A 16,034-nucleotide genomic window follows, 5' to 3' on the forward strand; every position below is an offset into this window, starting at 1 on the left:
ATTATTCAATCACTGCAAATACAAACAAAAAAAAATTGGTTGTCGCACCAACACATAAAGACTATCGAAAACTCAAAATAATAAAGTATCTAAAATAAAAATTTAAAAAAAAATCCCTTTCGGCACAGCCGAAGGTAGATTTCAAAGTACCTATTTCTTCTGGAATTATTTTTTTGAAAACTTCCATTTACTTTTGGAACATTTAAAGAACATAATGTACATAATGTTCTTAAATATTACAAAATTATCGATTAAACATTTTCTCTTTTTCATGCAGCGAAAATATAATGAATGTTTTTAACTCCAGAATTGACTAGATTAGAACGAATGTCATCTTTTTTTTTTACCTTCGATCCCTTGCACTATAAAAAGGTCGTATAAAAATTTGTTTTGTACCAAGTTTTAAGATAATATTAAAATGTTTTAAAATAAATTTGAATGAATTTGATACTTAAGAGTTTTGCTTTTTTTTAAATTTCAACCCCTGTTGTTACGGACACGGTGATAATTCGTTTACCAAAATGTGTTTCAGCTAAAGTTTTTGATAAAGTTTAGGATTTATACATTAATATTTAGAAGATAAAACCAAAATAAAAACGGATTCTATAGTGTACATGATAGGGAACCCTTGCAGTAATGGTTTGTATAATCAAAAAGTGTTGTAGGCAAAAGTTTTAGATAAAAATTACAAGATTTACAAACAATTTATAGTGATCAATGTTTTAGTAAATTTAGCGGCCAGTCCTATGCGGGATTCGTGCCCATCAAACTGTATCGCCGAGTGTGACTGTACTGTCATGCAAACAGTGTTCGCTATGAAAATCATGGTGGATCCTACATATAAATCATTACGTGACGAATTTTAGGAACTTTATCTTTTGCAATAAATCACTCGACTCCCATTTTGTTGAAATTTATGTAATACGTATTTTATTATTATTTTGGTTCGGCATCAGTGAATTTATCAGTAATGGCAAATAAGCTTTATATGAGTATTTTAATTGTATCTTTACGTAGGTATATAATCACTTAAATGAATAGTTATTTTTGTATATAATTTTTTAATAATATTTTAAGACTTTCTCGTATCCATGATGAGAAATGAGTAAATAATAAGTGTTCAAGTCGTCTGTAATATCTTTCTTTAACGATACATTAAAACTTTTGCTTTAATCTGGGGTTTAATTGGCCTTTTTAGTACTGTTCTACTTAAGGCATTTTTTTGTGGATGTTGTTCCTTCACGAATTTTTCTGTGATTTCATCCTCTGCTAGTTTATTTATTTGGCCCGGCGGTTTTTGGGTCTGCGTTCATTTCAGCGGAAAATAAAATAGGTAATTTTTTTTCTAACTTTTGCCATTTTGTAACGACCGTCAACAGTGTCGGGAACGTCATTGTTCGTGCTCTGAAAGGCCAAGAACCGTTACAGTATAAACAGACCTACTCGCTTAATACCCTCTCTTCTTACGTATCAAATACCAGTATGTTCAGTATGGTTGCGAGTAGTAGGGCACTTCTTTTTTTTTTTTTGTTCAATTTTCAAGCAGCTAAGCTATCCAACTACTTACCAGTTGTTTTTTTTTTCTTATCCGAAATGACAGGAAAAAAAAATTCAGCTGTCGAGTTAAAAACTTCGATCTAGTTGCATCTCAGAAGAGTACACGTGTTCTTGATATACTACAACTTAAATGTAAGTGAAGAACTAGCTCACGAGTAAAAATTATTTTTCATTATTTTTAGCTTTTTTTAAGTTCGCCTGGAAACTTTTGAAGGCCTACCTTTGACTCGCGACTCATTCCACCTCGAATCAAATATTATCTAGTATCCGGTCGGGATTAATAACTTGAAAATACTTGCCGTGAACACTCGGAAGTAATTAAATGTATATATTCATAACATATAATAAATGAATCTTTGATACACCAAAAAAGCTAGCTTCGCAAACGACCGACGTTATAAATAAAATAGCTTATTTTTTCTCCCACCTTATTATCCAGCAAGTTTTATATTTTATCAGCGTACGAAAGCATAAGAAGGTCGCTTGAAGTCCCATCAGACAGCTATGCACGCGTATGAACACCTTGAGAAGTACCACAGCCCGCTACGAAAGCGCTTTAATCTCAGGATCTCATCAAATATTCATCGAGTGAATCCGTCCCGCATTTCCACGTCATCATTAATTTATAATTTCACGCGCCGGAACGAAGAAGTTTTCAAACGCAACTCAGCTTATGCTAATAATCTGGCGACTTCCAGGAAAGAAAAAAAACATTTCTAGCTGAATATTACGATTCACAGTAATCCTATTTGACGAGCTAAGTTGCGTTCGGTCTGCAAAAAATTCCTTTGTAATCAATATCAGTACACACAAACTCAACACCCCAGCAAGCATGATAAAATATTTCGTTTGGCTACGCCTACATTCGCAGGTAGATTTAGAAGTTCATCTTTCTGGTAACAAAATGCCAAACTCCATTTTAAAATTAATGTCACTCCTTTGTACTGATCGTATGTGGGGGGGGGGGGGGGGAGGCCGCCTCAAGTTTTGAGAATTTTGGCAGTCTGTATTTTTTTTTGACGTGATAACGTCTTATAAATAGATGAACGCCAGCTGCACGCACGAAAAATTGTCACGTTCCGCCTGAGCCGAGCGTGCGAGAACCGGCCAACCACCGTGCGAGAAAATCTTCTATAATATATCAAACAGGTTAAGGCGGGCTTTTTAACTAATTGTTCGCGATTATATTTAAACAAATTATTTAAATTAAATTTGCAAAAACTGTAAATAATAAGTATACAATTTTTCATAAATGTTTTCTTATGACGTTATCACGTAAAATTAACGTCCGTGAACCGACTTTACAGACAACCCCCCCCCCCCCCCCCCCTTTTTTTTCTCTGCACTCTTTCCGTTCGGAGGAGATTCCGCGCTAGAAGCACTAAGCGAGCGTCACACAGATACACCAGTGACCTGGAGGGCCCTTTAAATGCTACTTTCGATCCAGACACACGTGCAAGGCGCATTTGAAGGTTCGTGAACGGCTCGTTGACACCTGGAGCTCTACTCTCCGTTGATGTGTTCCCGGGCCGTGCCGGTATCGGCCGTATGTTTCTTCACCCGCTGTTCGGCTGTGCCTATCCGCTCCGAGCTACCAATGTGCACTGAACCACAGGAACCCAACTCTCAAGACTTCTGGTCTGCACTATACCTAAGGGGGATTTTGCGACCCCTCCGCTTCCATAGAAGGCACGGAAAACACTACCGGCAAAGCGCGTAAATAAATCCCAAAATTATAATGAACTAGCTGCAGTACCCGGCGTTGCCCGGGCTGAACAAAGGGTGAGGGGGACCTTTGGACGTGACGACGTCTAATAAATCGATGAACGCCGGCTGCACGCACGAAAAATGATGACTCATTGTCCCGTTACGCACATTTTCCCGTTACACTTTGTCCCGTTACGCTCATTGTACGCTTGCGCCGCATCTATCTCTCTTCCACTCGATTGGAACAACCATCGATTTGACTTTTTCGAGGCACATTAAACTTGAAACACTCCCATTCGTTTCTTACTTTTCCTATCATCGTCCTATCCTTAACAGAATAACACAGGTTGGAAGAAGTTAAATAGCAAACATGTATAAAAGTTATAGTTAAAATAATCTCTTCGTTAAAGTAATAAACATATTTGAATTATGAGTGCAAATAAAAGTAAATTTATCAATTAAACTGTAGAAAGCAGAGACGAACACCGAGTCAACATGCCTTAAACATGAATGGGATCAAAATATGTAAAATAGAAGCGGAAAAATTTATCAAACAAAAATTTCATTATCAAATTTACCATCTGGACTGTTGCTAGGAATTCCTTACAAACACGATTCGACGAACTCAAATGAGTCGATCATGCGAAAGAAAAATAATGCGTGTGCTTACCAAAACTTGAAACTTACTGGTAATCATAACATAATTATCCTTTAATTTAACGCCTTGTTTACTATCCATTTTCCTCCTTTGCTGGCATCTTGCAGTCTCTGTCTCTCTCACTCTCTCTCTCGAAAGGCCCGCCAACTTCCTGGACAGAAGTTTCCCTCTTAATGAGGCAGGGATGTATTACCCCGAAGCGCGCGGCTTCTCCTACACTGTATTTTTTTTTGTAAATGCGACTGATATAATTATTTAAAATAACATGTATATGTCAATTCGTAAATTTTCATGAAAGCAACTACATATATAGCTCCAAAAAAATGTTTGCAGTAATACTGGGTTTATAGATCCTTACCTGGGCATTTATGCTTTGTGTTGTCCCATTTCCTACATTAGCTAAAAAAATTTATAAATCGTTCCCTGAATAACTTTCTACTATTAACTGCAAGCAATAAAAAGCATTATAAAACAAAATAATGTCCAATTTTTTTAAATATTCGACTATCTTATCCAAGGTTTAATATATATGCGAGTATAAAACATCATTTAAAATTTAAAATCATACGGCAATCTTCGTAAGCGCGACAAGAAATATTCATGTTTTTTTTTCTCCAAAAATATAATTTATATCTTTAAAAAAAACATACAAATTTAGAAATTTTTTTGTTGTAGCATTACAAAATATTTTTTTTGGCAACTGGTTTCCAAAATAATCTTTTTGTGAAAGGTAAAAGAACAAAAAAAAATTATGTTTACGTCGTATTTATTTCCGCCTCTGCCGGCGTCTCGCTCACTCTCTCAAGGAAGGCCCGCCAACTTCCCGGGCAGAAGTTTCCCTCTTGACGCGGCGGGGATGTTTTCCCCTCGTCGCGCGCGGTTGCTCCAGAGATACTGCGGGGAAGGAGGCGGCTGCGATAAACCCGCCCGTGGCGCGGAGTTTACTGCGTCGCAGACACACGCCCGACTCCGGCGAGACTGGGATGAGAGCCGCGCCCGAACAGTTCCGGAGTTACCCGAAGTTCGCCGATCGCTCGTGAAAGAGAAGGGAAAAAAACACCGTTTTGCAAGGATTTACGTAGTTTAAAGGTGGGTTTACGATTGAAAATTAAGAATTAAGACTTAAGACTTAGTCGTGTACTTACCATATGACTCTATGTAAACTAGTGGAATGGTTTATGATTGTCGTGTGTGAATTTTGACGGGTCGTGTGCGAACCATATGATGACTTAAGACTTAACAGAAATGGTTATATTTTATATTTTTCGTTAAGACTTAAGGGAAGCGACCAATCACAACAAATCGGAACCTTTCAACCGGAAGTTTATGTCTTATTATTAGACCGAGCGAGGCAGTATTTTGGTTTGAATTCGTATATTTGTAATTTGTAATCATCATCCATTTCGAAAAATAGATATCCCATTTGTCAATAACCTATTTCAAACCTGCTTCTCCGTTTCGAACAATGGCCGACCATGTGTTTTGTGCTGTGATTGGTTAGAATTAACGACTTCTATGTCAATCATAAACTGGAAAATGTAGTTTTGACTTAATCGTGTGCTCGATGTTAAGTTATAATTCTTAAGGAAATCAATCGTAAACCCAGCTTAAGTTCATAGAGTATTTTAAATGGCGCTAACCTAACCTAACCAACCTTCCATTTTAGTTACGATAACCTTACCTTAACTTAGAGCCTTCCAGTACCTACTCGCCAGAAATGTGTAATACGACATTCGGACACAAAATATAACGTAGAATTATTTTTTTTTTAATGTAGCGCTTGATAAATATACGAAAACTGGGTTTTCAACTAAATATCTGGACTCAAATCATACGTAGTTTCCGCACCGGCCAATGGAATTCGCTGCCTGGAGCAGCTCTAGAATCATTCCGTTTGCAGACAGACAAATATTTGAAATTATATAATGAAACGGCTCCGATAAAACCTAAAGACTTGAAAAAATACTAAACACCTGCTTTGGACCTGATTTTTAACACGAAAGTTTATTAAAATATTGTCAATTTTGTTAAAAATTCATTAAACCGTTAATACTTACTTTAAAGTTTTCAGTCCCGTGCATGAATTAACTCCCACGTCCCACCAAATGCCGTACACCGAGAGCTAAGATGTTACACAACGATAAAGAACTATTATTTATTACACTGACCTTACCTAACCTAACCTAACATTCTACTTCGATAAACTTCGGAATTGTTCGGGTCGTGGTTGTGGCTTTCATCCCTGTGCCCGCAATTTAATGCCGGAATATACAGAGACCTTACAATTAAACTTAATCAGCCTTTAACTTCAAAACCTTACTTAACTCAATCTCAGGAAGTTAAACAGGCTATCAGGCGTATGAAACCACGTAAGGCACCGGGAAACGATGGCATTCAGGCAGTAGTCCTTAAGAAACTGCCCGACGAAATTTTGGAATACCTAGCTCAATTAATAAATGGAATACTTAAACTACAGTATTTTCCATTGCAGTGGAAAGAAGCGAATGTGATAGTTTTTCATAAATCCGGAAAAGATAAGACACTGCCCCAAAATTATAGGCCCATTAGTCTGCTGAGTACATTGTCAAAAGTAGCCGAATGCATAATTCTGCAGCGACTAAATGCTCACCTTAAAGAAAATAACGTACTGCCGGACGAACAATTTGGTTTTCGCAGCGCGCATTCAACAACGCATCAACTGGTCCGTTTGACAGAACAAATAATAACTGCGTTCAATCAGAATAGCTATAATCTCGCAGCGTTTTTGGACATAGAAAAAGCCTTTGATAGAGTACTTCATGAAGGCTTAATTTATAAATTATATAAAACTGGCTTCCCCGATTGTTATATTAAATTACTGGCCTCGTATTTAGAAAATCGATCGTTTAGGGTCACGACAGAAGGAGCACAGTCCGATTTAAAAATAATTAAAGCAGGAGTCCCACAAGGCAGCATTTTGGGGCCGGTTTTATTCAATATTTATATCCATTATATGCCTAAGCCCGCACACCGATCAGTTCAGTTTGGCTGCTACGCGGACGATACGGTATTGTTTAGCAGATCTAGTATTCTAGAACTCGCAGCAGACAGATTGCAAACCGCGTTAAATTCAATAGAACAGTGGTGCACAAAATGGCGAATTAAGGTAAACCCTACTAAATCAGAAGCTATAGTTTTTACGCGTAAACATCTCCCGCCACTCGAAGATAGACCACGACTAACACTTTTCAATGAGCAAATTCCTCACAAAAATGTTGTTAAATATTTAGGCGTGCACATGGATAGGAAACTACTATGGCGCGATCACATAGAGGCGAAAAGAAAAACAGCTTTCACTAGGCTCATGGCCCTCTACCCCGTCATGAGCAGACGTTTAGGTAGCTCTGTTAAAAACGTAATAATAATTTATAACGCACTAATAAAACCAATAATCACGTATGCAGCGCCGGTGTGGGCAACAGCAGCGGAATCTCACTTAATCAAGCTACAGAGAATTCAGAATAAGAGTATTCGTATTGCGACAGATGCGCCTGTATATTGCCCCGTAAGGGCTATGCACAGAGAGCTCAAACTTGAACTTTTAAAACATTATTATTTCCGAACTGCGCAAAAATTCTATGATAAATGTGCCATAAGCAGAAACCCATATATTTCATCACTGGGCGAACAAGATCCAGAGTTGCATGGAAAATATAAAATGCCAAATTCAATCTTGGCTCACAGACCTCCGTAGTGTGCTGTGGCTGGCTGAGCGATCGGCCAATCAGTCTCCCGCGAGTTGAAACTTAAATTATAGACATTAATGAATAATTAGCTAATTCAAAATGGTCCGAAGCACGCAGGTGTAGGTTTGGCTTCCGGGAGCTCACTGCCTGTTGTGTTAGGGCTGACTCCCTATGCACGATGGGCATGGCCCGCCTGGCAGGCTTCACCTTCAGTGCCGGTTGTGTTTCTGAAAGACATGGGATTTTGAATTACAAGGTTGCAACAAATGCCAGAATGAGAATAGGTCTTGACTTAATTCACCTGTAACTTTATACACCGACAGTTCCTCTATATTTAACTAGTAGTATAGTAGTAGATATTAGAGATTTGTAAATTAGTAATAAGTCCTAGATACTAAGTAATAGTCATCAAAAATATATATTTCTAAAATAATAATAAAAAATCTAAAAATAAAAAAATTAAAAATTAATTTAAAAAATATATATTTTTAGTTCTTATTTTAGTTTTATCTTAAGCACTGCACGTCCATCCCTAAGTTGGGTGTTTGCATATTTCGTAACTAAATGCCTAGTTTGTAAGTCATTTATCTTTTTTCTGTTTTAGTTTCTTAGTTTTTTAGGTGCTGACTGGCGGCGGAGTGAGTGGTCAGTGCAACCACTCACCACCAGGGGCGCTTGCGTCCCTGGTCACTAAATCCAGTACTGGACAAATAGCAAAGCGGACCACGAGTCCAAGTGCCCAACCCCCGCATGGTAGACTCTTTTCTACTCTGTCCAATACTTCATCCAGACCATCCTCTGTCTCCTGTAAATTCCTACACGTAATGCATGCCAATTTGCATCCCGCATGAATGTGCCCAGGGTTTTCCCTGTGTCTATGCAGGTTTTACCTGGGCCGAACCTATCTCTAGTTATAGTCTAGATTTAAGAGTGAGGGGAGTTAGTCATGGCGCCAATCGCTGCCATGGCTGGCCAATCCCCCTCCTAGCACATGATGCATGCGACCCTCTCCTTGCATGGCTAATCCCAGCATGACTAGGCGTATAGGCTTCGGCCTGAGACGCACCTAGGTCCCTCCCTAACCCGGACCCCTCCAAAATACACTTAGTTTTAGTTAGGTTAGGAAAAAAAAATCATCCCTGTGAACTGTAGGCTGTCCGGCGAGAGGCGCAGTGTTGCCACCTCCTATAAGCCAACTGCTTGGTCTCGCTGCGGCCACTTCCCAAGTTTTTAAATTCACTATCACAAAACATGTCGTATTGGAGGGAACACTAAAGAAACAGGCGAAATTTATTTTCCTGTATTAATCATGTACGTTTTACGTAAAAACTGCTTCAGAGGCACAGAGAAGCTAACGATTGTTTTTATTGAGGTCAAATTAAATGCTTGAATTTTGGTAAACAACAAACTATTTCTTTCAACAATAGCCTAGTTGAAAAAAAAATTTTTTTTGAACTTTTGAAATCGAATTTTTCTCCGGAATTAAATGAGGGATGTGTTTCGAACAGCTGTGTTACGTGCGACGGCAGTTTCGACTTGTGAGTTGTGCTGGTGCAATCCTGCTATTCACGTGCCGTTCGCGAGAGTAGGCCTACTGCATTCATGCGCTCGACGCGCAGAGACAAGAGTTCCGTTGGCACACATTTGGCGTCAATGCACGAGAGACCTAAGATGCACATAAAGTTCTGCCATTCCCGATTACACCCGAACAATTCACCTTCGGCCAACTTCGGGATTTGTTTTATTTTTGCGCAAGAAAAATTAATTCAAATATTAAAAGTGGTCGGCTACATTAAAAAACTTTAAAACACTATGGACGGTTAGTTAGGTTAGTACAGCTACATTAAAATAAACATAGAAATATAAATATATATATAAATAAACCCGAGTTTGCCCGAAGGTGAATTGTTCGGGTGTAATCGGGAATGGCAGAACTTTATGTGCATCTTAGGCTTCCCTCAATGCACAGCCAACGATCTGGCTCCCGACCAGGAAGGAAAAAAAATTTCCATTTTACAGAAGCCTTGTAGCAACTGGGTGGACACAAACATGCAAAACTCATGTCAGCAGCCGTAATGTTCCTTCGCCGAGTGAAGCGTAACGGAAGTTCCGACACCGCCATTTTTTAAACTGGACTAGAAGAAGACGAGAGTAGAGGTGTGCAGGGTAGGGATAGAAGGAGAGTGACTGGGGAGAAAGGAAGGCGCTGGATTCGCGATCTTCGTACTTGTTTCTTACCTATTAAGTTTCTCGAGAGTTAGTCACATAGTCCTTAAATTAATGGACCGCACAGAAAAAAAAAAATTCTTCACGTTTACAACCGATTTCTTTGGAAACCAGTTGCCAATAAATAGTTTTTAATACAACAAGAAAGATATTGTAACTTTGTACAACACATGGTTATGGTTATTTTTGCAAATGTGAAATATGTTTTTCCAAATAATACTGAGTGACTGACTGCGAGCTCCATGATGTAAGTGCGTTTTTTATTAAAAATTTTATCAAAATTATAATTAAAATTTTATTTATGACTTTTAAATATTTTTCCCGATTTTCTGTATTAGTAATTACGGATTATCAAGATGGCAGCCATCATATAATTTCAAAATGCTGTCGTGATGTTATAATTCAAAATGGTAGATGTAACATCATAATTCAAAATGGCGGAAGTTCCACCGTAATGCAAAGTGTGGTAATGGGCGTTCGATGGTGATGTAAAAATAACGAAAAGTGCAACGTCCGTGGAATGAGCCACTCGATTCCAAGATGGTGGAACACTTTGATAAACAAGATGGTGTAATCCAATATGGCGGAATGTTCTATCGTAACGAAAATTGCAACTATCGTAGCATGGGGCATTTGATTTCAAGGTGGCGGAATTCAAGGTGGCGGAATTCAAGATGGAGAAATTAAAATGGCGGACAGTTAAAAATGTCAAAGTCAAGGTCAAAATTCAAGATCAAGGTCAAATGTCACGTTCATCAAAGATTACCGCCGTGACATAAGATGGCGGTCGGTCATTGACCCCCATCTACATCCACACTCCCTACTCCTGCCGCCGTAGTAACTATTGTATACTACTAACGCTCGCTTTGCATTTTGCGCGCTGCATGTTTTACAAACAGGTAGTTGAAACTTGAAAAGTTCGTAACTGAACTTTATGTGTGTTATGTTTCTTCTTGCGTAGTAAAAAAAAAAAAAAAAAAAGTCTTCCAGAGGAATTGCTTGCTCAAGACAATTTCATTGTCCAAAAAAAAAAAAAAAAAAAAAAAAAGGAGGAATTGCTTGCTCAAGACAAATCGCCTGCGTAGAATGCGTCGACGCCGACGCTTCAAGGCCATCTTCGCCGTCGTGAGATCACATCTGCCGTCCTTTCCTCTGCCCCGGACGTCATCAAGGGATCGCTGATTGGTCGGTTCCGCGTGGGGCGCCCTCCCCCGCTCTGCCCGCTCACGCAAAAGGGGTCTCGGGCCATCAGTAAGTTCGGGCCCGATCCCGTCCGACTTTTCGCTCCCACATGAACAGCACGTGGGCGGGATGAGAGCGAGTTCTTGCGCCTCCCTAGTGGAGGGTCCGGACGTGCCGGGAAAGCTACACTCTCCCCCCCGCCATTACGAGCCTCGCCGCGCGGGTCGCACGTATGAGGCAGGGTGTGTGTGTGAAAGGGGTAGTGGGCGGGGGGGGAAGGAAGGACGGGGCAAAGACGGCCATAAAACGTGCGGCAAACACGCTCATTGTCAGGGCCGGCGCGTCCACGCAGGCGAACTAGGCAACCGCCTATAGGGCGCCAAGTAGCTGGGGGCGGCGCAGCACGACACACAACAGCTCATGTAACATGCTTAAAGATTATTTAAACTAGATGAAAATGGATTTTTGTAACAGTTTGGAATGTTTATATTGATATAAGTAATTATTTGAAGTCCACGGTGACCTGTTTATGATTTGTAATAAGTAAAAAAGTACCTAATAAAAAAACACAAGCCTGCTTACATTTGATTGTTGACAAAATCTTAGGCTAACGTGATTTATTTTGAGGTAAAGAAATTTTTTTTGGGGTGTCTTTTTTTTGGGGGGGGGGGGGGGGGCAATTAATGTTTTTCGCCTAGGGTGCCAATTTACCTTGCACCGGCCCTGCTCTTTGTTTCTCTCCGACACTGCGCTCCCTCCCCAGCGACGAGTCGGTGCGGCGGTCACGGGCGGAATATACGCCCGTGCTCTCGATGCGATCGCGAGTTGAGGCGGATCAGGGCTCGCCATCTTGCATTTTCGAACATTTTGACGAAGCTTCCGTGCTTTTTTTTTTTTTGACGTGAGTACGTCTTTTCAGGGGCGCCACAACTAAATTTCCAAAAAGGGGGGGGGGGGGGCAATATACCTTTTTATAAAGAATCAGAAGCGGGGGGTGTGTCCTCCCCCGGGAAAATTTGTATTTCAAGGTGGAATTGGTGCTATTTAAGCAGTTTTATTATCTAAAAATTGATTACACAGCACTTTCTTTGCCCCCGTTTGCCCCCACTTCAAGGTTTCAGAGGGGGTGCAAAATACCCTTGCCCCCCCCCCCCTGTTTAAAATTACTTCCATAGTGGATGGCAGTTCAAAAAAACCAATGATAACAAAAATCGGGGAATACAGTTCGGTGTCGCAGTTACATAATCTATCATCTCCGTCCAAAATTTAATTATATTACCGGATAGCTAAAGGATCATGGAATTCGTTACGCTAAGTGAGGACTGTGACGCGTCGCGCGCGGTGGAGGGGGAAGCGTTACCATTTTGAGGTCATTTTGCTGCGTTTAGAGATTTACATTTAGTATTAACTTTTGACTCGGAGAAGCTGCGACGTTCGTTTGAGTTTCAATCGTCAGCTCTCGTTAAAATCTAGCGATTGCATATATAAAACATTAGCGTAGAATAGTTACAGTGAATATATATGGTGTTAAAATAAAAAAATATATATATATCATGTCGTCCTATACGCGACTGCTTAGTGTTCAATCATAAAATAGCGTATTTTATATTTTGTATCGAAAAAAATTACCTGTTACGTACACGTATTCACGTACAACGCAAGACCGTGTCCATGACACAGCCACACCCCATTTTTTTTCTTGTCTGACATGGCATAGGACTTACCTTTGGCTACTTGAAGTCAACATTGTATCATGATAATTGCGAAACAATAAGGTATTTCCTCGCGGCACTCACAGGCTTGAGCATGTTAGTAAATATGTGGTCGCAACAAGGTATAGAATGTATGGCAGAAATGATAGGTGCCTTGACATGACAAAAATTGGGATAAATAGTTCAAGATAAGAATTACAGCAAAAAAATTATGTAAAAATCCAAAATAGTGAGGCCTAATCCCTATTGAAGGCTTGAGTGCAACTCTGAAGATTCCTTGTATAAAAGAGTCTGAAAAATTTCTAGGGCAAGACTGGAGTAGCGTAGCCGAGATTTTGTTTGGGATGGTAATAATTCCAAAATATATTACAATTGGTAAACCTCAGTGGATTTATATTGAATCCCAAATATGTATGCATATGTCTTGCGTTTTTTTAATGACTTTTTAAGGTTACCAAATTACCAACAAGGAAAATCAAAGGTTCGGTTTTCTAAAAATCAAAATATTAAACCTCATGAGCATTGATATCATAGCTTCGCATCCTTGCTTCTGATATCATTGCGGATTTTATGTGCATTTACGATTTTTTTTGTGCTGGAACGGGGAAAAAATCTAACAGATCCTAAGTTTATTCACAGTTGATTTCTGGAGTGATTTGGGCCCGATCAACTATCTCTTTCAGCAAAGCTTGATGTCGTTAAAGCACAGTGTTATCTTATTCCTTGTGCATACTTAATGTGGGACAGAAAACAAAAGAAATAAAATTTTCATGTTGTGAATCGTAAAGTTTGTATCTTGCGAATGAACTTCTTACTTCTGAAACATGCAAAGGTTCCGCCTAACTGTGGGTATGTTTGTGTTAGTGAGGCGGAATGATAAGTGCCAAGGTCGCTGGTGCTTCTAGAGCGTTGTCGCCTCTAAGCGCAATACAAGACTCTGGATTCGTGCGCAGTCTTTACGTCGGACAGTGAGCAAACGTGTAACAGTTAGTGGCGACCCTCATATTTCACTTGCAGAGAGTCTGGAAGAAATTCAGATGCTGGTACTTGCCCTAGGTTTTTTTTTTCTAGCCAGATAAATGTTTCAACATAGCAGACCTACTTTCTTGGAGTGTTTCTTGCAATACGGGAGATTGGTTTAAATAATTATTTTTGACACACGCTATTGCTAGTTTCCACCATATAACTCGAAAAAATGTACAAAAAAATAGATGAATACTCAAACACACAGGAAACAGTACTAAGTCTATGTCAGACGCTAAATGTGAAGACAGCACAGATGTTTCCGTGGAAGTAAATTGTCAGAACAATATCACTGCAGCAGGCGAACATAGTGGGCTGACGAGACAGTCGCAACGAACAACAGTAAAAACAGACACACAAACACTTTGGACAACGTGAGAGTCAGTGCTGTATCTTGCAGCCAGGGGTGTAGCCAGGGGGGGTTTTAGGGGTTCTGACCCTCCCCCCCCCCCTTAGTCACTATTTTTTTTCTTATCTGAAAGCAGGTTAGCTAAAAGCCTACCCAGGCTTACTGCTATCACCGGCCACTGTACTGGAGGGGAAAGAGTAAGCGAGCCCTACCGATTCTCCTTCCCTTCCCCTACCCCTGTCGCGAGCAGAAGCTATAAGGTTGTGACGCCGTGACGGGTCCCAAGCTTTCAAATATCTTACACCTACTGTATTTAACCAGAGCGGTAATTATAAGCAGGTGGTAACTGGGTAATTCTTCAAGCTAAAGCAAATTGTTTCCAGGAATAGGCCAGTTCTGCCGAAACCCAACCATTTTTATTCCTTTTTATTTTTTTTTTGTATTGTCGAGCTAGGAGCTTGATTTATGATTTTGAGTGGACGTGGACAAGGTACTTGGATTGATTAAAATATCTTTAATTAATTTATTACTTCATCACTCAAACAATTTTTATATTGAAAAATTAATAATATTTTTACCATTACAATATTTAAAGTTAAGTACTGAAAACTGCTCAAATAACACTATTTTACAACTTAAAGTCAAAAAATTTTCGGGGGAGGGCCCCCCAACCCCTCGCTTTATATAGGGTGGGGAACCATGCTTCTTAACCCCCCCCCCCCCTCCCGCCATACACAAATCCTGGCTACGCTACTGCTTGCAGCGGCCAACTTCCATCCCCATCCACGGGATGGGACTGCGTCCGTCAGTGAGTTCATTCAACATTTAACTTTAAAATTTTTCCGAAAACACCACCTGGCCATTTACCGCAGCTCCGAACGCAGCAGGGCATGTAATGGGCTCGAAGCAAACATACAAGCAGATGACTGGTGAATAAGTCAAAATAAGGCAAGACGTTTAGGATGCGTGATTGTAGTACACGGAATTTAAACTCACTAAAAAGGTTGCTAAACGTTTAATAGAAATAATAGGATTCAAACGAACGATGCAAAAAAAAAAAAAAACAAAACAAAGGCAACGCAGCAGGGCATGGGCTCGAAGCAAACATACAAGCAGATAACTGGTGAATAAGTCAAAATAAGGCAAGACGTTTCGGATGCGCGATAGTAGTAGACGGAATTTAAACTCACTAAAAAGGGTTGCTAAACATTTAATAGAAATAATATGATTCAAACGAACGAGGCAAAAAAAAAAACAAAGTCAACAAGTTAAAATTACTTTTACAGTGGAATTATCAGAAAAAATACCAACTAACATTTAATCGTGCGCGCGTGACACAAAATAATAAAATTATACAGTTATTTGTTTACCTTTCCACACATAGGCCAATTAGAACATTCTGTCAATTATAACAAAAAAATAGGTACAAATTGTTTAGTCACTTAAATGCATCTTAAAAATATTTACTTAAATTATTAAAAATCGTCCGTTGATACAACGTACTTTGAGGAGCTTATATATATATATATATATATATATAATTATTATTATTTGTTACACGAAAGGTCTTACAAAAAGTATAAGTTATGCCAGCATAATAAACTTTAAAAAAAATGGTGTTTCGGGACTCGTGATATATTTCGTGTGCAAAAACCGTCTTAAACTTCAGTTACCGGTGATTTCGAAACGGCCCATGCATTTCTCTTCAAAACACACTTAACAGTCTTGTTCGGGTTCGAACTGCTTGCAACTCTGTAAAACAGGATAACTTGGAAGGGGGTAAGAGGGGGGGGGGGGGGGCACTTACTTGTGATTGCGAAGTCCAGTTTTTGAACACTGCATTCGCGTGAGCTGGGGTTAACTCACGCCTCGTGTTGCAGCAGTTGATGGGAAGG

The 16,034-nt window shown here is 39.5% G+C and overlaps 1 protein-coding gene across 1 annotated transcript in view; it reads right to left on the minus strand.

The window, feature by feature from the left end:
* The window catches only part of LOC134536448 (uncharacterized), a 603,478-nt gene extending 587,444 nt beyond the window's left edge, over positions 1-16,034 (minus strand). Inside the window, exon 1 of the mRNA XM_063376163.1 lies at positions 15,947-16,034. The gene's annotated coding sequence lies outside the window, so the exon portion shown is untranslated. The remainder of the gene's footprint in view (positions 1-15,946) is intronic.

The sequence above is a fragment of the Bacillus rossius genome, chromosome 11, assembly GCF_032445375.1.
Source record: "Bacillus rossius redtenbacheri isolate Brsri chromosome 11, Brsri_v3, whole genome shotgun sequence".
Classification (NCBI taxonomy): domain Eukaryota; kingdom Metazoa; phylum Arthropoda; class Insecta; order Phasmatodea; family Bacillidae; genus Bacillus; species Bacillus rossius.